The 23892-nt window shown below is 29.7% G+C and overlaps 1 protein-coding gene across 1 annotated transcript in view; it reads right to left on the reverse strand.

Annotated features, from left to right (window-relative positions):
• LOC107454643 (fasciclin-2) overlaps positions 1-8462 on the reverse strand; it is a 249300-nt gene extending 240838 nt beyond the window's left edge. The window contains exon 1 of the mRNA XM_087159849.1: positions 8293-8462. The gene's annotated coding sequence lies outside the window, so the exon portion shown is untranslated. The remainder of the gene's footprint in view (positions 1-8292) is intronic.
• Positions 8463-23892: the final 15430 nt, after the last annotated feature.

A 23892-nucleotide genomic window follows, 5' to 3' on the forward strand; every position in this document is an offset into this window, starting at 1 on the left:
ATTCATTTAAAAAAATTCAGAAATATGCAAAAATATGCAATCAACATTCAGAAGTCCTACTTTCGGATAGCTCTCTCGACTTTACTGTTGGGATCATATCTTCCAGATATGAACTATCTTCTTTATTTGATAGTATGAATCCGAATCTGTCCATTTGTATTTGATTCTCTTACTTAATTAATAGGTAGTTTTATTTAATCAACACATTTGAAATCAACTCTTCAAACCATTAATATGACCACAATGTATGTGAAAATTCAATAATTAAAATGATAATTTAAATGTTATTTAGGGGAATATTTTTTTGCCTACCGTGCAATATACTGCATACTTAGTATGTGCAGTGCGGGAAAATAAAACCTACCACTTTGAATGACTTTTGATGTACTGATTGGACATTCACGTTCTAGAACTCAATTTTAATGGCTAGAGAGCAGAGTTGGCCAAAAATGTAATCGATTACATTTTTTGATTACAGTAATCAATCACTTGTAATCATGATTACAATTTTCAAAAATTTTGATTACAGCTGTAATCATGATTACAATATTTATTACAGTAATCAATTACTTGTAATCGACGCCCGGTGGCTGAGCGGTAGCGCTTCGCGCTGTCATGCCACAGGTCCCTGGTTCAATCCTCGGGCCGGGCAAGGTTGACTCAGCCTTTCATCCCTTCAGTGGGTCGATAAATGAGTACCAAGCATGCTTGGGAACTAAACACTGGGGGTTCCGCGTTCGGCTGACCACCTGACCGGAACATCTGCTCCTGCACCCCAGAGCCCAAGGTCAAGAAAACTGAGATGGGCACAGTAGGCCATGGCCCTCTATGAGCTGTCGCGCCACTGAGCTTAGTTTTAGTTTTAATTACTTGTAATCGTGATTACAAGTAATTGATTACATAGCTGTAATTATCTGAAATCAATTACAGTTGTAATCGATTACTGTAATCGACGGCCAACTCTGCTAGAGAGGGTGACCTCAAATAAGCTAATTAATTAGCGCAGACGATATTTTAAATTACGAAATCAGACACAAAAGTGTACTAACTCTGAATAAACATACCTTTTTTTTGCAGAAATCGAATTTATGATCCCCAAAATATAAGAGGTAAGTCCAATCTAGGAAATATGGTCCCAATAGTTTAGTCAGGAGAGAGTTTACATTGAGTTAGTTTGTGAAATTGCTGTTTGACCAGCTTACTGTGAGTTTTTATTTTTTCACTTTTGTATTATATTCTCAAGAGTTTGTTTGAAATTTCTCTTCTTATTTGATTTTATGTATTTCTTTTATTTCTTCCTGGATCTTTGCAAAACCTTCGGGGTACTGAGCGAGTTAATTTTGACAATTGTCAGCTCTCTCAATAGAAAAGGTTTTGTTCTATGGCTTCCGGAGCTGGCACTCCCTGAAGACGTCGGCTTCGGTGGCCATATTTATTTTTTTATTTCAATTGTTGTTTTCTTTATTGCTTCAATTATTCTTTCTTTTGAAAGCTATGCTGCTCTTAAGCTCGTTTCCTTCAAAGAAAGTTCTGTTATTATAGAATTAAATATTTTGTATTCTTTTACTACTAATAGTCAGGAGAGCTCTCCAAAGTTTGGAACAATTAATACTAATTTTACTTTTTGTGTATTTCGTTATATTTCAAGATATTTTTAACCGAATTGAGAAATTTTCCACACAATTATAAAATTTGTTTATCCATATAAAAAATGACTTTTTTTGCTCACTATAAATGTACTATATTTGCTCAATGTTAAAAGGGGAAAAAATCCACCAAGTTCTGATATCTTCAACAAATTCTTATGTACTATAAGGTGTTGTTTCCTAATTTCGAAAAGCCGATCTAAGATATGCTAATCATTCAGATCAGACGATCATTTGAACGATAAAATGTGGAACAAAGCAAACTTTCTGTGAATAAAAAAACTATTTTCAAAGATTTATCTCTGGGCGAGTATTTTATGGATTATTTTTCAAAGTTGTGACGATTTTTATACGAAAATAGTTTTAGCAAATTGGCCCCACTTAAACAATATGTAACACATAATCGATATTATGATCAATTTAAAAGTTGAGAAACTATCGATTCGTGATTTATGAAAACGAAAGTCTGTGGAACTTAATATCATGCTTTCTAAGTCTGCATGTGCGGTCATCCTAAAACATTTTAAAAACATTAAACAGTGAATATAACAAAACTTGACGACTATTAGATTGACGATTTTTAAGGCTAGCAATAGTTTTAGAATCGTTGTTCATTATTTTTTTTACTGACAGAATTTAATGTTACTTTCCTGTATTGTCATTTTTCGTAGAAATACTTAAATTAACAAAAATCAAAAACTAAGCATTATTTTTTTAAACATTTGTCTATTCATTTAAATCAAGTTCATATTTCATCTGTAGTCAATACCCATAAAATACATGTCGAAATGCATTAAAATTCTCAGGCATTGAAACTGAGAGAAAGTTTTGTTTCAGGGAGAAAATATTTTCCAAATTTATCACATTAAGAGTAGCTTTTTAAGGTATCAAAATTGATATATTATCCGATGAAACGAACAGTGGTTTATAATAATTATTTTTCACCACCTTCCAGTATGAGACAGCAATTTAACTGATTTTGATGCTTTTAATTTCGGCCTCACTGTAATTTACTTCTGCAATGAATTGACAGATTTTGATAACATTTTCTATTGTGACATTTTCGCCCTTAAGTACTCCCCTCTCACTTAAATATAGCAGGGAATTATTTAAATGTGAGACCCAATGTACAGACCCAATACATTTTATGAGCGGTGATTATAGAATACTTAAATTTATATTATTCTAGGTGTATTTGAAGAGATTAAAATGAAAAAAAATATTTTGATCAAATGTTTAAATGTTAAAAATATCGAAAATTTTATATTTTAAATGTCAAAAACATTTAATTAAATTTTAATAACCGTATATTTTACGCAAAATATATCCCATAATAATATTTCAACCCAATGTGTAGATGTATTTTAAACTTCATTTGCGAAAATAATTCTAAAATACATTTTATGAGCGGTGGTTATAGAATACTTAAATTTATATCGTTCTAGGCGTATTTGAAGAGCTTAAAATGAAAAAAAATATTTTAATCAAATGTTTAAATGTTAAAAATATCGAAAATTCTACACTTTAAATGTCAGAAACATTTAATAAAACTTATTAACCGTATATTTTACTCAAAATATATCCCATAATAATATTTCTTTTAATTTTATAGCACTTAAATGAATAAAAATCTCTTAAACTAGAGTTAAGAGATATATCATAGAATATCGATACTTTTTAAGCATCGCTCTGAAGATATTTTGGAAAGTATTACAATGCTTAGTGAAAACCACGGGTGTACTATAAATATTAAATGTACCACAGTTGTCCACGATGATAATAACATGATCTTTATTTACAACGGTGCTTACTGAATACGATGATTTAACAATATTTATCGAAGATGACAATATCATCAGCATTCACAGTTACGATATTCCTAGAATACGATATATATTATTGGGAGTGTTGATAAATTTATTTGAATAACGAAAATTGTGACTCATATAAAAACAAGAGAAATTCGACAATCTCTTACAATATTTCGATATATCGGGGAGCATAGATAATTCTTAACGATTTTTAGCAATATTAACACTCTGTTGTCTACTATCTCTACTCTAGATACACTTTATAATGTAAAGATAAAAGGATAACAAACGAAATTCTTTTGTTTAATGTACTCTATAAGCTTGAGAATAGATTATGTATATATATAAAAAAAATGGGATTTAAGTTACGAGATTATAAAACTTGTCATATTTAAAAAAAATGTTATGATCTAGGTTTTTAAAGTACTCAAATTTCCTCTGGCATTTTATGCACTTTCATATTATCTTTTTTTTTCTCACAACTTACGAATCTATTAACTTAATCTTATGATTAGCGAGAAAAAAAATAAAGGAAAAAAAAGGGAAAACAGTCAGTGAAAAAACACGGCTTTTTTCTCCTTGAACATGCGAAGAACAATCTTCCTTCAGTTAAGGATTTAATGTTTATGCAATGAGATTTTTTCCCTTTTTTTTCCCTTTGAATCCGTTTTTTGCAGTCGAAAATCCTTGAGTTAGATAGAGATTTTCCTAGAATCCTCATTGATTCACTTGCATTTTTTTTGTTTAGTTTTAACATTAAGTTAAGAGAAGGAAAAAACTGATTCAGCATTATTTTTTAAGCTATATATGATATTTTTTCTTTGTTTTTAGTATTTGTCTTTTTTGCAACTGGCTTTTAAACGAAATAGCAAATATTTAACTTGTGTCTGTCATGCATGTTTTATAAATCCATATTTTCAGATTTTTGCATAAATTTTATGACATATATTTCTACGTAATTATATTTAGTGTCTTTTTTTATTTAAATCTTAATCATCTTAAACATTCTGTTTGTTATTTATAAAACATATGCACTTTCTAATTGTATGTACCATTACTTATTTTAATAGAATTTAACCGAAATGGAGGCAGAAATGAAAAACTCTTTACATTTGGTAATACAAGAGCAAGAAACATTTCTTCAAACTGACAACATGGCGAAAATAAAAAAAAATTCAAAAATTTTTTTCATAAAAATTGATTTATGAAATTATTGTTTTTCATTTCAATGTTTTCTTGGAAACCTTACTTAATATTATGCATTTAAAAAATAAAAATAAATAAAACATTGCCAGTATATGCTTTAAAAGAAATATTTATTTTTCTTAATACTTTTAGGAAACAATAAATCATGGGTTAGAATTTTAGTAATTTTTTTTTGCCTTCAATGGAGCAAGAACTAAAAGGTATTATTATATTTTCTTGGTAAACAAAATTTAAATTTACTACAAAATAGTTCCCCGATACAATATTTTAAAAGAAAACAGTTTAGATAAAAAAAAATTAAATGTAAATTGGATGTTTGATTACATACTTCTTGTTTTCTATAAAACGATGAATTGTAAAAATGAACTCATGATGAATAGAAATGATCATTTTTGTATCTACACATTCTCGTCTGGCAAGTCGTATTGTCTGGAAAATGGGCGCCTACTTTTAAAGCGCTTGAAGCATGTCGACTGTTACTTCACATTTGTATATTTAGACGAGGGAAGTTTTCAATCCGATAGTGAACTACAGTTTGTTTTATTTTAACATTCACTTATTTAAAAGTAGCTAAATAACAATTTTGGCTAATAATTCTTTTAAACCAAAACATATTACTTGCCTTACGCAAAATATATAAGTAAAAACGTTTAAGCATGAGATTTTAAATTCTATTGCTGACAATATAACATAGCAATGCTTAAATTTGGTCAGCAGGACATAATGGTGCAATTCATAATATGCGCGATAAGACGTAGTTTATGCACGATTTTATATCGATTCCAAATGAACAATTGAGTACTTTCTTTTTAGATAATTACTCTTTGATTTCTTTCATTTGTTCTAAAACGTATACATAAAAAATACTTCAAGTATAAAAAGAAAAAAAATAATTTTATCTTTATGATTAAAAATGCTAATATTAAATTTAAACACGGATATATAAACGCATAAGAAATTTCTTCTTCATTGCATCCCGTCTTCTTTTAAAAAAATCATAATGAAATCCCTGGAAGAAAAAATAATATCACCACCATTTAAAAAAATTCTTGAAAATAAAAAATAAAATAAAAAAGTGAGTTATTTCATTTCCCAAGATATCAAAAAATGTTTCAAAACAACAAAGTTTCTACTGTTAAACATGAAAGAAAAGAAAAAAAGTGTGTCTTTCAAGGAACTGATAAAATATTTAACTTTCTGGTTGAAGAAAAACTTGGTCTAGGCAATTACGGTGAGCACAAACATTACGGCGGCAAACCAATTTCGCGCTTTGGACCTCCAATTTTTGCCGCTCCGAACCGAAAGAAGCGGAATCAAATTTCCATTAACTTTTTCTTTTTAACACTGATTGTTTCTCCAGCATTCACCTTTTCTAGAGTTAGAAAGCGAATATGGCAGAAAAGAAAAAGAAATCTACGGATGAAATTATACTGGAATTACTTTGTCTGATTAGGAATTGCCAACTGCAGTTTAGGGGATGAATAAGAAGTAGGAATGATTTTCGATCGATCTTTGTCGAACTATAAAAAAAAATTTTTCGTCTAATAAATATCGTTTGATGATTTTTGTTTTAAAAAATTTATTCAATACAGCATTAATTATAATTTAGTATTAAAATATGTTTGATTTTTAACGATCTAATGCACAATTTATTGTTCAGTAATTATTCTTGAGCGATTTCTTTTAATTTTATGGTATTAATAAAAATATAAGATAATTCGAATATAAAAAGGATTAAAAATTTTTGTTTTAATTTACATAAATTTTGGAATCATTTATTTGTACAATTTTTATTTATTAAATTTTTTTTAAAAGCTGATTGTGTCCGCAACTTTCACCTTTTTAGAGTTAAAAAACGAATATGGCAGAAAAGAAAAATAAATTTCGTGATGAAATTATATTGGAATTACTTCGTTTGAATAGGAATTTAAACCTGCAGTTTGGAGGATGAATAAGACAATAGGGAGGATCGGTCTTTGTCGATCTATATAATTTCTTATTTATCTTAAAACGAATTCTGAGAAAAGTTTTAAATTAATGTAATAATTTGGAATATATATATATATATGTGGTGCCAGCTCCTGTACACCAAGCCGATCTCAGTTCTCTGTGGTGCCAGTTCCTATCTGTGGTGCCAGTTCCTGTGCTGTAACCCGATATCAGTTCTCAGATCCGTAAGCTAGAAGTTCCGCAAGTCTATGCAAGCCACAAGCTAATCCCTGTGCACGTCGAGGAAGCAGTGGGGATTTCCCAGAGAGAGAGCGGGATGGAGAACGAACCGAAAAAGACGTGTTGATATGCACTTCAAAGAGAAGTCATATTATCCAAAACTTTTAGACGAACTCTCATTTATTATTTTTTTTGTTATTTAATCGTTAATTGCTAATCGTCCGTCCCAATGTAAATTTAATCTTCAATATATATGTTTTTGTTTAAGAACGTGTCTTTTATTTAAGACGACCACTCATGCCGTCCCCACACACACACACACACATATATATATGTATATATATATATATATATATATATATATATATATATATATATATATATATGTGTGTGTGTGTGTGTATCTTTGCCAAGTGCGTCTTGACCATTCTCTCTTGCTTTTTCCATCGGGTGCCCAAGTAAGTTGCACTGTTAGGAGACGAAAGATATGTCCAGTAATTCATTAATTCACCATGTTCACTTCGAAATTTCCTCATGAATGGTTGATAAATTTGCTTTTATTAGTGGATTCTTACTTGAAATAGTGTTAGGTCAAAAAAATTTTGAAATTATTTATAAACATTCGTTCTGTAATTTTTCAAATTTTTCTACTTCGGTTTTTGCGGAGGTTTCAATATTCAGCACCATATAAGAGTATGGGGGCGAAAAATAGCTTTGAAAACATTTATTTTCACAGAGATTTTTGTATTTGAAGATTTTCTAAATTTTTTAAAGCCTTCTGAAACCTCGCCCGATACTGCACCTACATCACCCTTGTAAATATAGAAAAAATATTTAAAAGGATATAAAATAAAAAGGTTGAAAGTATTAAAAATATTATGAAAAGGAAATCAACGGAGGAAATTTTTATACATTCAAGCTGCAATTTTGCGGAATTTTCTTATTTTTTTGAAACTGCAGAAAGGGCAGCAGTAAAAATTGCCGATGATTTTAAATTAATTTTTGTCGAACTATAGAACTCCTTCTTGCTTAACAAAAATCGCATGATGGTTTTGACAGTTTGCTAAGAATAATAAATTGAAGAATTAAATTAGAAAACAAGTAAGAAAAATTATTTTTAATCAATATTTGTCGAAGCAGGGAACAATGACTGTTCGTGTATGTTTTAACGTATATATAAATACAAATTTTCGAATAAACTAAAAAATGGCTATAATATGGATTACAGTAAATTCTGATTTATTTAGCAATTTCAGCAATTGAATTTGTAAAAATTTTAACTTTCTATGATTAATTACTTTACTTCTTAAGTTTTATACAAAAACAACCTTATTGAATTTTAAGTAACTTAATTTTTTACAACGTAACATTTGAATTATTTTAGTTTCATTAATATTTCTAACAAGCGCAATATACATTCTCACATTAAAAATAATGAAGTCCATGCATTCTGTACTTACATTTGGTATAACTAAGACTTTTTTTCCAAAAATGTAGCAATTATTAAAAAAAATGTTTAACAGATGGGAGATAACAGAAAACAAAAACAGATTGCTACTTTCCTGCACCAGATGTGGTGAAAATAACTAAAAAGGCGCCAGACATCTTCTTTGTCAGCTTTTGTCATCTTAATTGCTTTAATGAGAAAAGTTTCACTACCGGAAATTATACTGCGTTCTAGAGAATATTAGAGGCTTAATTTTTACAACTAATGTGTGGGCTTTTTTATCACTGAAAAAAAAGAATGTCCAAAACTAACAGAATATGTTGACATTTACCGTGTTTACCATAAGAGCATCAAAAACTCACGGTACATTTTATCAGAACGGTTTAGTTATGATTCTGGTAAAATTAACAATCAAATATTGTTCTATAATATCTGGAACAATTTGGCAAATATTGTAAAAATTTGATATTTTTATCACAATATCTTAGGACAATGGTTCCCAAATGGTTTTCGCGGAAACCTAGAGTTCCGTGACAGGGTTGAAGTAAAAATGGGAGGAGTTGGTTTTACCTCACTGAAATGATTTTTGAAATCTGTATTTCTAATTTATAATTAAAAATCTATTATTTATTTAATACACATATTATTTATTAAATATACCCATTATTTATTTAATATATCTATTATTCATTCAATATAAATTAAAATAAAAGGGTAATGAAAAAGAAGAGTATTTTTTTAATTATTTATTTAACAATACCTTTACTTGCATTCTATGAAAAAGACCTGCATTTATGAGAAACTGCTTTATCTCTCATCATGATTTTCAAATAAAATAAAATAACTGAATTTATTAATAAAGAATCATTTTTCCCTGGCAACCATTTTCAACGTTTATAGTTTTCTTATGGATATAATGAATATATCTTTCATTTAAAAGAAGCCATAATTCAGTTTATTTATTTCATTTTCCGTTTATGTATTTACACAAAAACAAATTAAAAACTAAATTAGACGCAGCACAAGGGATGCAAATTCAACTGTCGATTGTAAAACCTAATTTAAGACAACTAAAAGGTATCGGGATCGATACCCGGTCCCTCCATCCGATTCTTGCGAGCAGCGATGGCTCAGGGGATAGAGCGTTCGCCTTCTAATGCGGCGAACCGGGTTCGAATCCCAGTCGATACGAATTCCGCATCCAGCTTGCACCGACCACAGTGTTGACGTGAAATATCCTCAGTGGTAGGCGGATCATGGGTTGGAGTCCTCTTGCTGTCAGGCTAACCGTGGGAGGTTTTCGTGGTCTTCCTCTCCATGTAATGCAAATGCGGGTTAGCTCCATCAAAAAGTCCTCAACGAAGGCAAATTTCTCACAATACTCGATCCAGAAGTTCTCTCGTCTTCTGGATTGGGTTCAAAATTACAAAGTTACGGAGTTGAACATCAGTAGTCGTAAACCCAAAATTGGGTCGGCTGTTCATCGACGGTTATAAAATATAAAATAAATATAAAATAAAAATATAATTTTGAAAACAAAAAGTTTATTCGGTAAAATAAGATTTTCAACTTTTTATTCAATATTAAGAAAACTTACTTGAAACTGAACAATAACTTTTTATTTAAATTCTTTACTATAGGAATATTAGATATTAACTGAATATATTAAGTAACATTTTACTTTCATCGTTAAATATTCAGCGTTTTCATTTGTTAAATTGTTATCATGCACTTGAATATTTTAAATTTATAGAAGAAAATATTAATTACGGATTGAAAATCTGTTCTGACACGTTTTTTTCTGCTCTTTTAAGAAGTTTGCCTATAAGTAACAAATTATACATTTCAAGCTGTTTATCTATACCAGTTTTTCTACTAAATTAAGCCAAGTGACCTTTTCATAAAATTGTATTATCCTTTTTTAAATAACAGTGCTTACCCAGATTCCCTTTCAAGTATTTGTCAAAAACACCAATTTCGCAAGGAGAAAAGTAGCTTTAACCCTTTATCTGCAATATTTCCCATCTTAACTTAGTCATTTTATTTATAAATTTCCAAAATTCGAAGCTCAAAAGGATTACAAGCAGGAAAACATTAAAAATTTGCATCATTTCATTTATAAAGACTATCTTTCTATTTAATAATTGCTAAAATAATCAATATCAATCTATATATCAATTTTACTTATAGTCTGAAGCAAATTAAAATAATTAAAAATAATAATAAATTAAAACAATATCACTGTAGTTCTAAAACAAGTTACTACTTTTAGTTATATTTTCAAAACTCAATCTAAAAACACAGATATTACTTTCATAGATTACCATTACGATAACCACTTGAGAGCAGGCATTAACAACCATTTATTGCCAATTCGAAAAAAGAAAAAAACTTTTAAAGAATCGTAAAAGTTTTCTCCTGTGTCTTTTTAAAATTACACAAAAAGATCAAGAGAAGGTAATTTGATTATAAAATAGTTTGGTGTCAAGTTAAAAAGTTCTAATTTTATCTATTTAGATCCATTTTACCTATTTAGATCTAATCGAGATAGTTCGTGTCTTTTAAATGCTTCCTTACAACTTATTAAAGAGATGGCTATTTCACTTTCAGGGATTCAGCTCTCGATTTTAGGTATAGATAACCCCGGGAAACAAATTTTTTGTTGCATTTACACAAATACTTGATATTGCCTTATTTGGGTGTGGAGTCTTCAAATCTGAAATTAGGTTTGCTCCTAAAGCTACAGTTGTATTTTTAAGGGACATTTTTAGTTTATTTTTTTCGAAATGAACACATTTAAAAACGTTATACATAACAGGGGGTCATATAAATATTGCGACAAACTTATAAGGGAGTTGGGATACATTATCGGGATTAAAATTTCGTCGGAACACATGTCTGGAAATGTCGACGTACGTTGCTAGGGGCTTTTCCCCTTTATGACCTGTTAAGAAGCTCTCGATGAAACAGTTCATAAGAGGGAAGCGCCTCCAGAGGCGTATGACGATATTTAGGGCATAGGTTATTTCGCAATTTTAATCTTGATGATGTGCCTTAATTCCCTTAAAAGTAGGTCGGAATGTTTATGCTATACCCTATTATATATAAAATTTTTAAAATTTTGCACTATGCCAAAAAAATAGACTGAAAGTAACATTTTAAAACAAACAGTAGCTTGGAGAGAGGAAACAATTGCTTATCGGAAATCAGCGATACGGAAGTATCTAAGATTTTATAAAAGTTATTACGCAATGGAAAACAAAACAAAAAAATTGTTCCCTAGTGTAATACATATTGGAGACATCTTACTGCCAATTAAAATAATCTATATTAAATCATATATAATGCTTTTTCCTCCGCTTTCCCATTTTTGTTTGAAAATTATCCGATTTTTGCAAGAAAAAAAAATATATATATATATATTATTTTTAAATTTTCTCGATTTTGTTACTAAGGACTTCAGTGAACTTCGAATAAAATTATCAATGATAACATAGTGTTAGATATGAACTTCATTAAAATATGAAATAATTTAATGACTTGCTTAAAGATATAATATTAGTACTCTAGATTTAAAGAAAAATTTCAAAAAAATGTATCTTTTTTTAATGCATTTTTAAAACTTATTCTGCAGATACATAACTTTCTTTTTAGTGATATATTCTTTCTTTCTTTTATTCTATTCTTCATGATAATCATTAGAAATCAGCGATCACATCTAAAAAAAACCTTTTACTGCCAATTAAAAAAATTGCCATTAAAGCATCTAAAAAAGCTTTCTCCCATGCTTTTCCACTTATTGCAAAAATGTCACGATTTTTTTTATTAACTTCAACCGTTCATAAATAGGAAAATAATACAAAAGAATCATAAAATTGCTCTTCATCAAAAAGGCCTCAGAAAAGAATAATTAGATTAGCAATAAAAGCACCAAAGGATCATTACTTTAATTCCTCAAGCACTGAACTACGTTTCATCTTTCATCAGTAATTTGACGTCTTCTCATATTTCTAGAAAAGCCTTTACTTGGCTCATTAATTTAGTCTTTGATATCTCGTTATTTTTTCAATTTTTTTTATTCTTATTTCTCTCCGAACTGCATGCGAATTCATTCTTTCTTCCAGTTTTTTTATCATTAATTTCATACCTCATTCCTTTTCCAAACTTTGATTTAATTGCAAATTTATCCCTCCAGTTCATGCCTCGCAGGTTGTTTAATTAACCTAATGTTTTATTGCCTCAATGCACTATGTGGAGGCAGGGATAAAAAGGGCCTTTTTTGCTATTTTGGCGAAAGAAATATTCCCCTGAGTGGGGAAAAAAGTGTGGGGGAAGAACGGCAAAATGACGTCTTTTTTTCCTTAAAAAAATTACATTTTATGTCTTGGATATACAACGAGTAATGTGAGTAATTCATAAATACAATGAACCATCATCTGTTCAATACTGGCGTGTTCAATTGGACTGCATGGTTACACCGTTTTTAATAGATTTTCGAATAACTCTTTTTATCACTGAATTTGGCGACTTTTAAGATCTTAAATGATTCTTGTAATATGTTTCACAATATTTTTTGATGCTCTTTTGGCATGGAAAGATTAAAAAAGCCACAGTTTAAGTACCTCACACCTAAGGCAAAGCGAAAACTTTTAACTATATAAACCAATTTGCTGTTAAGACTTGTTTAGGCCTAATAACAGACAAATAAACTAAAATATTTTAAAAGTTATTATACTTTTTTTTTAAAGAAGCACCAATTTTGCGAGATTTTTTCCTTTTAGACGGAAATTTTAAGAATCTACTAAACTGTGCTTTTTCTTCAAATTGATGTTTTGCGCCATTTTCAAAATTATCATAGAGGGCGCTGGCTCAATATAGACTTAACTTGACCGTCTATATTGAGCCAGCTTAAGAACAGACTTATTTAGACTTAAGAACAGACAAATAAACTAAAATATTTTAAAAAATATTATACTTTTTTTCTAAAGAAGCTTTTGCGCCATTTTCTAAATTATCATAGAGGGCGCTAGCTCAATATAGACTTAACTTGACCGAACAGTCACAAATAACTGTTGTAAACTCATATCAGTTATGCATATACCATATTAATTCAAAAAAGAAGAAAACTTTATGAGACAGTAGAGCCATAAGATAATTTTGTTGACAGATAAAAATATTTTCTCTTTATTTACGCTGCAAGATATTTTCTCTTTAGGGCTGGCTGATTATACGAGTATATTATTAAAAAGATTTTCTAATCTTTAATTAATAGATTTCATGACACTTTTTAAGAGCATAACTTATAATTAGGATTACACCTGTCACATATGACAATAATAACAACAGAATTATTTCCATTTCATAATATTATTCTTCAAAACCATGAAGGAATTGTTGGCACAAATCCATATTTTGTATTCTCCAAGCAAACCTAAAAACAGATACAAAATAAAAGCTATCTATGAATTGATCGGGAGAAATATATAATTTTTTCTTTGAATATTTCTCGCTCCTTGCAAAATGATAATTCGTATTCATTGTTATTCATATCAAATCAACGGAATTCTGCTGTCGAAATAGGGAAAAAGATCTTTATCGTACGTGTGTGGGGGGAGGAAATCATCGCATTTTCTATACATCAAAAGTGGAAAAAGAACAAAACAAAAGGGGAAAAAAAGGGAAGAAATGAAAAGTTCATGAATGCAAACCGAAATTGCACCAAATAAAGAAAAACAATTTATATATCTCATATATATTTCTTCAATATCTTTTTTATCATTCCCTTACAATTGCATTTTTCCCTATTTTGCTTTACGCTAACACCATAAATGTAGCAATAAAAGGGGGAGTTAGAAGTTCGATCCCTACCCCTATGTAATTTTGGTTATTTGTGCTGTTGCGTAATATATTTCGGAAGGTCAGTTCAATAAGGGGGAGTTAAATTTGAAGGGGAGCGGATATTTTTATGATCGGCCCGGGAGCTATTTTATTTTACAAATGTGTGAATGATGTTCTCCTATAATAGGGTTAATATATAACATCGAAAGAAATATTATATTAAGAATTTCGAATAAACAATAATATTGGTTTAGAATGTGCCAGTATTTTAATAAATTTTTTTTATTTTTATTTCTTGGGTTAATTTAATTTTTTCGAATTATTTATAGCCGTATATTAGGTCAGAAAAATATATTACGTTTAGCAGATAAGAAAAAAAAATACACAAACTTTTTTTAAGACACTTAAACTTGATAGAAGTATCTTATAAATAAAAGTGAATGCAGTTATTAAAAAGACTGATCTTATTAAAAATATAGAATATATCTTGTCGAAATTCTGCATACCTTAGAAAATATTTTATAACTTAATAAAATATTGTATACTTTATGAAATATTTTATATATTTTATAAAAATTTTAAAATTTATTTTAATAAAATTAATTAATTTATTTTGTTTAAAATTTCGAATGGTCTTGCAAAATTATTTCATATATTTTGTGGAAAACCGTTGAATTTAATTTTAAAAATCATTGAATAAATCTCATTAAAAATTTAGAACGTATTTCCTAAAATTATTGAAGTTATCTAACTAAAAATATTGAATAGATCTCATACAATTTCTTGTATAAAAGAATGTCAGTTTAGAAAAAATAAATATAACCTTTTAATTCGATGAATTGATTAACTAAATATATATTATTATTCTATAGTCCTGTATAGTACATATCTAAACATATTTAAAAGTAAAAATATAAATATTGAAATCTACAAATATACTTACAAAAATTCATTTTATTATTAACTTTTTGAATCTTAGAGTCGATTCAATATTTGGAGGATTATTTATAAGCATGTACGTTGTGACTAATAGAAAAATAACAGGATATGTCGAGCATACAACCAAAAATCTAATTTTAAATTCTATTACCACCATTATCATATGTTGTCTTTACTTAATAGAAATATCTTAACAAACTCTAAACATATCTTAATAAAAATATTTTAAAGTATTATAAAAAAATAATCTTGCAAACATGAATTTTAAAATTCGAAAACAGTTGTCAACCAAAAATTATAATGTATGTAAAATTGTCTTTTTTTTTTAGTTTCAGAGTAAATATGAACTTTTAGAGTATTTTTCATAAACAGGGAGTAAATCGTAACAGAACGACATGGCATCGTCCAGTGATTTCAATTTGCATTTTTCTTAAAACTTGTTTTCAGAAATACATTTCTCGGGTTTGTGATTTGAATTTTAAAAACTTTAAACAGTTCTGGAGATGCAAACCAACCAGAAACGAAAGCTTTTATATAAAACACTTCCTGGAAACAGATGCCAGAACCTCTTAGATAAACGTCTTACAGTTTTTGAGAAATCTGAAAAATAGTCCACTTTGTTTTGGATTCATAATCTTTTTTCCAAATAAATCGTTTTCTTTTCCGCGGTGGCCTTGTAGTCAGCACTTTCCGTGCCTTGCATAAAACATGAATACACATGGGAAAATTATAATTCGAGTTTCCCTTCAATTCGCGATTTTTCCCGGTACACATGTTTTGCCGGATCAGAAAGCATGTAATACTCATAAGCCAAAAATATAAGTCGATCTCGAACAATCCATCAAGTTCCGGGTGAATCGTTTTTTGGAAGGAAGCCAGTGGACACGAGAGAAACAAGAACAAAATCTCTGCAGAATCGTTTGCTGTATCTGAAAGAAGAATTCCAGGATCATTATTCATGTGCATGTATTGTGATGATGTTTGCTATGTTGGAATCTAATGGGTTTCGAGGAGGATTCCGGTAGTATTAATTTGTATGTGCTTATTGATTTCCAGGAGAAAGTTATTTTCTGAGTCGCCAGCTCTGTTGATGGAAGTTTGGAGAATGACTGATTCCTTCAATTAGGAACGAATCGCAGCGGCGCACGCGATTTTCTAATTCGGCTTTGAATTATTTGCTACTGGAAGGTTGTTACTTCGAAGTGTTTGCAATGAACTAAAATAGATTTTATAGAGGCGATTTGTTATCCTTTTTCCTATTTCTGTTTCTTATTGTCAGGAAGGGAAATAGGAGAATATTAGAAGGATAGACAAATATAATTTTTCTACGTAATAGTAATAGTCAAAGCTGTAGGTCGATAGTTGAAATCAATGAAATTTTCAGAGAGTTTGACTACAACTTATACTTTAATAAAATTTCCCCAAATAAAGAAATAAATTTAAAAAAACATTTGTACAAAATATTGAAATTTTGCCAAACCATTAGAAGAAAAAAAGGTGATTTACAATATCTCACATGCACTTTTTTCATTTCCTATTACAACAAGATTATTTAGTAGACTAGTAAAACATTACAAATGATATGTTACATGAACTTACATATTTGCAAAATTAAATTTTCCTCTTTGCTTAGCAAATTTGGGTTTAAAAAAATTATAACAAAAGATAACTTATTAAGAATTTACTTATTAAATATAATATTTCGGACAAATTATTAACTCCATAAATAAGCTCATACACAAGATCAAATAGACTAAATTATGTTTGTGATAAGTTAAAATTTAATTAGCTGTCACAATATTCATTTAAGTAATACTTTTGGCTACATAATTACAATTTTTGGTTTAAATTTTTTTATCAGGTCAAACATTTGTTTTCTTATGTTAACTGGTAAGACTTAACACTTTTTAGTAACCAAAGTCGGTGTCGAGCAAATTTTTCAACACCAACTTCACCTCTGACGCAATTTTCTTCCATTCCTACTCCACAGCCTTAGTAGTACACTATGAAAAAATTTGTATCAAATTACGATAAAAAAAGTACTTGCACCCTGATTGCAGAATCCCCAATATCAAATTTACCGTAAAATCCATTTTTACCGTAAACTTTTAAACACGTAATTTTTACAGTGCTTCAGTTATTTTACAGTAAATATTATTGTAAAAACTACGGTAAATCAAATTTATTAGTCCGTAAAATTTTATGGTAAAAAGTACTGTTCTGGTACTTGAAATACGATATTTTCTTTCCGTGATTAGATCTGGAATTTTATACGGAGTAGTAGCATGTTTATACAAATAATATTAACAATTGTTTACAGTTTTTTGTATATCTGAAAAGTTAAGTTTGAATCGGATTTTTTCCGCTGTCCTCTCTAGTTTAACAGTCATAACTGCTTTACACATCTGAAAGTCTCATGTAGTAGAAAAGGAAAAGAATTGAACATCAGTTAGTACTAAATTCTACGTTTCCTGCTTGCATATTTGTTAGTGTTGGCGCCTACTGCCTATTCAGTAAAAAGTATAATTCCTGTTTGATGATTCGTTGTTTTACTATTAAAGCTTCAGTTATTTCTTTTGTCATAAATCAGTTTTTATTTAATTTTTAATGAGTTTGTGTTTATTATGGCAAAGACTCTGTTGTTTAAATTTACATCGGATATCATTGAATTTAAGAAATTGTATACCCATTTTGTAGATAAGCAAAAGGACAAAAATATCCCCCTTAAGAAATTGTAACTGATTTTTTTACGTATTTTTCGTGTTGTTTTTAGCCAATCTTGAATATGGAAACAATAATTATTCATCACTTTTCAAAAGTGTGAAGTGAAGGGTTAAAACAAAAAAATATATTTATGCATCTTTTTAAAATTTTATCAAAACCAAAATTCATAAAATGCTTTTTTTGTAAATGGTTTAAAGACAAATCATCTAACTGATTAATACTGTATCCCATAAACTAAACAAGGAAAATTTTAAAATTAATTTCAGTAAAAAAAGGTTAGTCGCCATTTATATTTAATATTACACCCAGTTAAGAAATCAAGAAAATTTTTATAAGTTATTTAAAGCAAATAAATATATAAATAAAACAAGTGTTTATATCTGCATAATGTTTCATACAAACAAGGAAACAAAATATTTAGAATAATGTAATAGAAAATCTCCCTGCAACCGCTTATGTAATAAATATAATTAAGTTAGTTTCATTAAAAATAGAAAATAAGTATAAACAAGTAAAGTAAGTTGATTTAAATCTAGAGTCATTTATATTTTCAATTAATATCATGGCCCTTCGATATTTCGTTAATATATGAGGCTAATATTTTACTTGCGAAATTCCTAAATTTTCAATATTTTATTTGAAAGACGTATTATTATAGAATCGCAGTGTGATGGCAACCATAATTATGAACTATTTCATGATATAGATAGACTGAGAATAAAGAAAGAAAAAAAGAAGAGAAAAATAATACAAATCAACGAATAAAAAAACTGAGCAATCTATAAATGAATAGACACGTTATTCAGTTTATAAATGAGCTAGGAGGCTTCGCCCCTTGCTCGCTGGCGCTTGCCAACCCCTGGAACTGCTTTCGCAGTTCATTTCGGATTGCTTCGCAATCCGATGCTCGCTTTGCTCGCTCATTGGATACGTTCTTAACGTCTAGCTTTTGTATACTTTTTTGAACACTGAAGTTCCGAAAAAGTTTCACTGTAGAAAATTCTAAACCTGTGCATTTCAATATTAATTTGAAATTGCAAACAGTTCACATATTTTTCTTAATCACACTATTCTAAATTTCAGTTGTTGAGAAAAGTAACTGTTGTAAGTTTTTAAAGTCTTTCCCACCAGAGGGCTAAGACCATGTGTTGTAAAACAATATGAAATAGTACTGAGCGCCGGATGAGATAATTTTGTGAGAATTTTTTTGATAATTCGGTGAGAATTCACCCAACTAACCATATGATGCTCACTACGTGCTCTTGCCCGCCGAAGCCTATCAATTAAAACGTATTAGCGTTTTATATAATATAGATTAGCCATATAATGCTCACTACGTGCTCTTGCGCGCCGAAGCCTATCAATTAAAAATAAAAACTGTTGCCTACTCGAGAAAAGAAATATCATCGGTTTTATTGATACATACGTACGTATTAGCGTTTTATATAATGTAGATAATAAAACTACAGAGTGTCTCAAGATTATTGGGAAAAAATTTAAGGGGAGATGGGGGGGGGGGCATACAAGGATTTAGAATTGCATAGCAACCTATGGTCGGAAACGTAATGGGAAAGCAGTTATAAGAAACAAAGAGACACAAGTCTGAGATAATCTGAAATATTTATTGGGCAAAGATATTGCATGTAGATGGTAGATGATCTGTGAAAATATCACAAAAGATGTTCCAAGTTTCCACCATTGCTAACGATGCACGCGTTACACTGTCGGGCCGTGGATTAGCAGACTCGCTGAAATACACATGGATTTGTTAGATAGCCGCAGCAGAACAGACGATTTTTGCCACCAGGTCCATTTCAAAAGTTACAGGTGTAGCGGATACAGCACTTTTCAGTGCATTCCAAAAGCAAAACAAGAAATCCATACTGCTTAAAACAGGAGAGCGTGGTGGCCACTGTGCCTTATCCATCTTGTTAACAACACTACCCAACGGCGAACGAAAACGGTTCAGACCATAAGTTGCTAGGTAAATCTGGATTCTTGTGATGTCCCTTACCTTTCTATGAAGTTTATCCCAATAATTCTGGGACACCCTGGAACATTAATTTTTTTGTTAATGTTTTTTTTACGATTTGTTTTTATTCTTCTCTTAAATTATCAGTTTTTAATATTAAAAGCACAGTTTTTTTAATTACAAGTTGCTATGACAATCATTATTATGAACTATTCGTGATATAGAGAGTGAATAAAAGAATTAAAGGATGGATGAGGGAAGAAAGTAAATTAACAAACCCGAAAATTCGGTTATTAGTATAAAGCGTACTAGTTAATGGGGAAATCAATATATAAATAAAAGTTCAGTATTCAGTTTATAAAAATATAGCTAATGATACATACGATGGTATAAACGTAATTATTTATAAATATTTTCATACGCTATTTTTTATATGAAATTTAAAATTTTTTTCTGTAAATATTTTTAAAGTATTTTTAGCACAAAAGACTATTTCGAGTGTATGAAGATTGGCACGTGTCCGCTTGGGTAAGTTTTGAAATCTATAACCCTATCCCAGCCTCTTCTCTCTTCCCTTTAAAGACAACTCTTCGAAAGTTTTAGATCTTCTTAGAATTAAAAACCATCTTGAACTTATCAGAGCATTTCATCTTAGCAACATCCACACCGCTACTTGCATAAAAAAAAAGCCTGTTTTATCCCTATATGAACCTCTTTCATTCCAAAATATTCCCTGTGAAGGGGGGAAATTTCCGAGAGAAGTTTCTCATTAAGGATTTTGCAGATGCTCAAGATGGGGTGTTATGTATACAGTTATTCTTTCATTTTTATTTTTCCCGTTGGTGATTTTTGTTTCTTTTTTTTTTTGGTCTCATCATGGAAATGAAACTTTTTATAAGCACATATTTAGTAACCTTCCCTCGAAGAAGTCTATTTTTCATTCGTTTCTTTTTCCCCGTTTTTTTTCCAGAAAATCCCGAGAATATGAGGAAAAGACAGACTGCAAAGCCGTTGACGTTTTTTCTAATTTTTGCATAATCATATGAATTTTTAAAAACTTATTTTAAGGGTCATTTGAGTAGTTTTTTACTGCTTACGCCAGTATGAAAACTTATTATAAATATTTTTTTTCTTTCAAATACTCAGCCAAACGTCAAAATTAACTAATAGTTTTAGTCTCTGACAAGTGAATTTCAGTGATAAGTTGCGTCAGAATAAGGTAAATAATTGAACATTTGCTGATGATATTGTGTTTGTGAAGCAAATTTTACTGTAGCAACTTCTAAGGATAGGCTGATGTCTTGGTCTAAGAATAGGCCGATTGAAGGTCAAGCTAGATGACAAAAAGGTTTTTATCAAGTATGCATATCAGAGTTTTATTTGCAAAAGTATATTGATCATGTTACATATACTTAGGGGCAGGCAAAGAGAGAGACAGAGAGAGAGAGAATTGAGCGAACTTAACAATTTTAATAACAATACAAAAAAAAAAAGAAAGAAAAAGAAACTAAAACAGATTAAACGCAGACGGGTTTACAATGAAGTAAACTGCCTTCTTGCAGTTGCTTGCAGTATGAAAGCAAGAATGTATAGTTCGGTACGGAAGTTTTTTCTCGTAGATAGCAGTGGCTCACCTTTGCTGATATATGTTATAGACTGAAGTTGTTGCACAAGAGAGAAGTGGTTTTTTCTTTAAATATGAAGTAAAATTTGCAAGATCTGTACCACTACATGTATTATTTTAGTAAATTTATGTGGAAAGGTAAAAGTATGATTATCGTGAATTTTTAAATAAACAAGGTTTTTATTTTTGAATACACTGGGAATCAAAAACTGTAAAGAAAAGGAAACACTAATTCATTTATTATCTGCCTACAGGGAAAGGGCCTAATGTGGCTAATTTTTTTCAGAAGAGTGCAAATATCTGATTTATTAAAAGCATCTTTGCAAATCTGCATGTCATGTCCAACTTTTCAAAAAACTAAAAGAAAAAAAACGTAAAGATGTTCTTAGGTTGATTATCCGAATTTTATGTATATAGTAAATTTTATTATTTTAAGTCTGAGGGAGATATAAAGAATAATATTATAAATAAAACAAAATTTCAAACTAAGAATAAATATTTTAAAAAGTTTAAGTTAGCTCTTCTGACATTTTTTGCTTGGGGGAATACAATTTTTAACTGCTTGAGTGATAAATATTACACAAAAAATTACAAAATGGAAGATCTTTTCTGGAACAAAATGTGAATAGTGAGAAAAAGAACATAACTTCCCTTTATTTTCTTCTCACAAACTTAACCTTTTATAGTAATAAAACATATATATGGAAGACGGCCACCGGCCACTTTATACTTCTCCAAAGCATGCTCCTTTAGTTAACCTCATATCTCGACAGCTTACTATCAAAATCAATATTTAGTGTTATGTACATCAGAAGCTATTGCAGAGATTATTTCCCGGAAATCTATTTCATTTTTTTTTAACATTAAATAAGCACATTTACTTATAAACTATAAACTCTCTATTACGACAATTTCATAAACTATTGTAGATGATCGCTATACCGATTTTTATTTTATACCCTACTCTGATCAACTCTAAAAAATATTAAAACTTTGTAACAAAAAATATTTTATTTTCCGTCCATGAATCTAAACAATTCTAAATTAGAAGGAACAAATAAATTTAGATGACATGACTTTCCTATCATCTCCTTGCTTCGTAACATAAAGCGCTAAAAAATCTAAGAAAAATGAAATATTCTTAAAATAATATTTCAGTAAAGAAAGTTTGTTTTTATATCATTCTTTTCTTTTACTTTCGACAAAAAATACAACCGAACAGGGTATAAATTTTGAACGGACGTGGGGCTTATTATAGGAATTGAAAATGTCATCTTGTTCTAACAAGAGATGCTTTCTGCAACGACATACCTGAAACCTGAAACAAAGAGCCCATTTTATTTCTCTGTAAGGAGACACATTGTCCAAAAATATCAGTTGTGTCTTAAGATTTCATATTTTTTTAGAGGGAAAAAAATCTCAAATTAAGAACGACAAGACATCGCTCACAAGGGAGGAGCCCACCCCCTTGAAAGCCAATAAAAAACGAAGAATGTAGCAGATAGAACATTGCCATTCTTTTTCATTACCGAGGTTAGAAGCAGTCGATTCTTTTCTTCCAAAGGGCGCGTGTTGGAACATTTTTTTCTACTTTATTTTTCTCTATATCTGCACTTTTTCCGTCCGTGTCGTCTGCCCTTTTATTGCCCCATCCCCCAGGAAGACTATAAATTCCATTGCTACCCCCCCCACGTCCCTTCTGTGCTGTAAAAGTCCCTGTTTGTTTCTTTTTTTTTCAATTGATTTCAAAAGTTAGATGGCATCAAAAAAGAATGTTTGTTGTATGACATTGTTTCTTTATATGATTCCTCAAACTAGATTTTCCTTAGAGAATTAGGAAAATCTTTTCGATATCACAGGTATATGAGACATATAGGATCGCAAAGTAAACGGAAACGAACAAATCTAAACTTGCATCTATAATAATAGATGCAAGTTTAGTAGATGCAGAACTTTAGATCAGTACCTGTCTGTAGCGTATTCGTCTTTTTGTGTTTTATTTACTTATAGTTTTTTATTTTTATTTCTAGAAAACTCGGAATTGTAATTTATTTTGAGAATCATTTGGATATCACTTAATAATGAGAGAAAGAAATTATTCTATAGCAATCGTTCGTATTTAGATTAAGGTAACGACGCATCATCAGTAAAACGAGCAAACAAGATTTTGCTATTGTTACATAAGAGCGTCTTCCCAGCCAACTGGGGCCCAAGACTTTCTCGCCGATTAAGAACACATTAGGCGCGTTTTGGAAAGAAAAACACTATCGAGTGTTTCACGTACATCTGAAATCATTGCTGGGTGTATCATTTCCCCCACATCAAAGAAAATAGCTCTACAGAGCGGATGGTATAAAATAAAAAATTGAAAACCAGCGTAATTTCAATGCCGCAAACGCTTTTCATTTTCATGAAAATGTGGTATTTTTCATGCTGATTTTACGTCATTTTTATGTTAACCTTCAAGAGCGTTGGCTTAAAATGGACAAAATGCAATCTGACAGTAATGTAAACTG

The sequence above is a fragment of the Parasteatoda tepidariorum genome, chromosome 3 (genome assembly GCF_982258835.1).
Source record: "Parasteatoda tepidariorum strain Cologne lab strain chromosome 3, Ptep-v5.0, whole genome shotgun sequence".
In the NCBI taxonomy this organism is placed as follows: domain Eukaryota; kingdom Metazoa; phylum Arthropoda; class Arachnida; order Araneae; family Theridiidae; genus Parasteatoda; species Parasteatoda tepidariorum.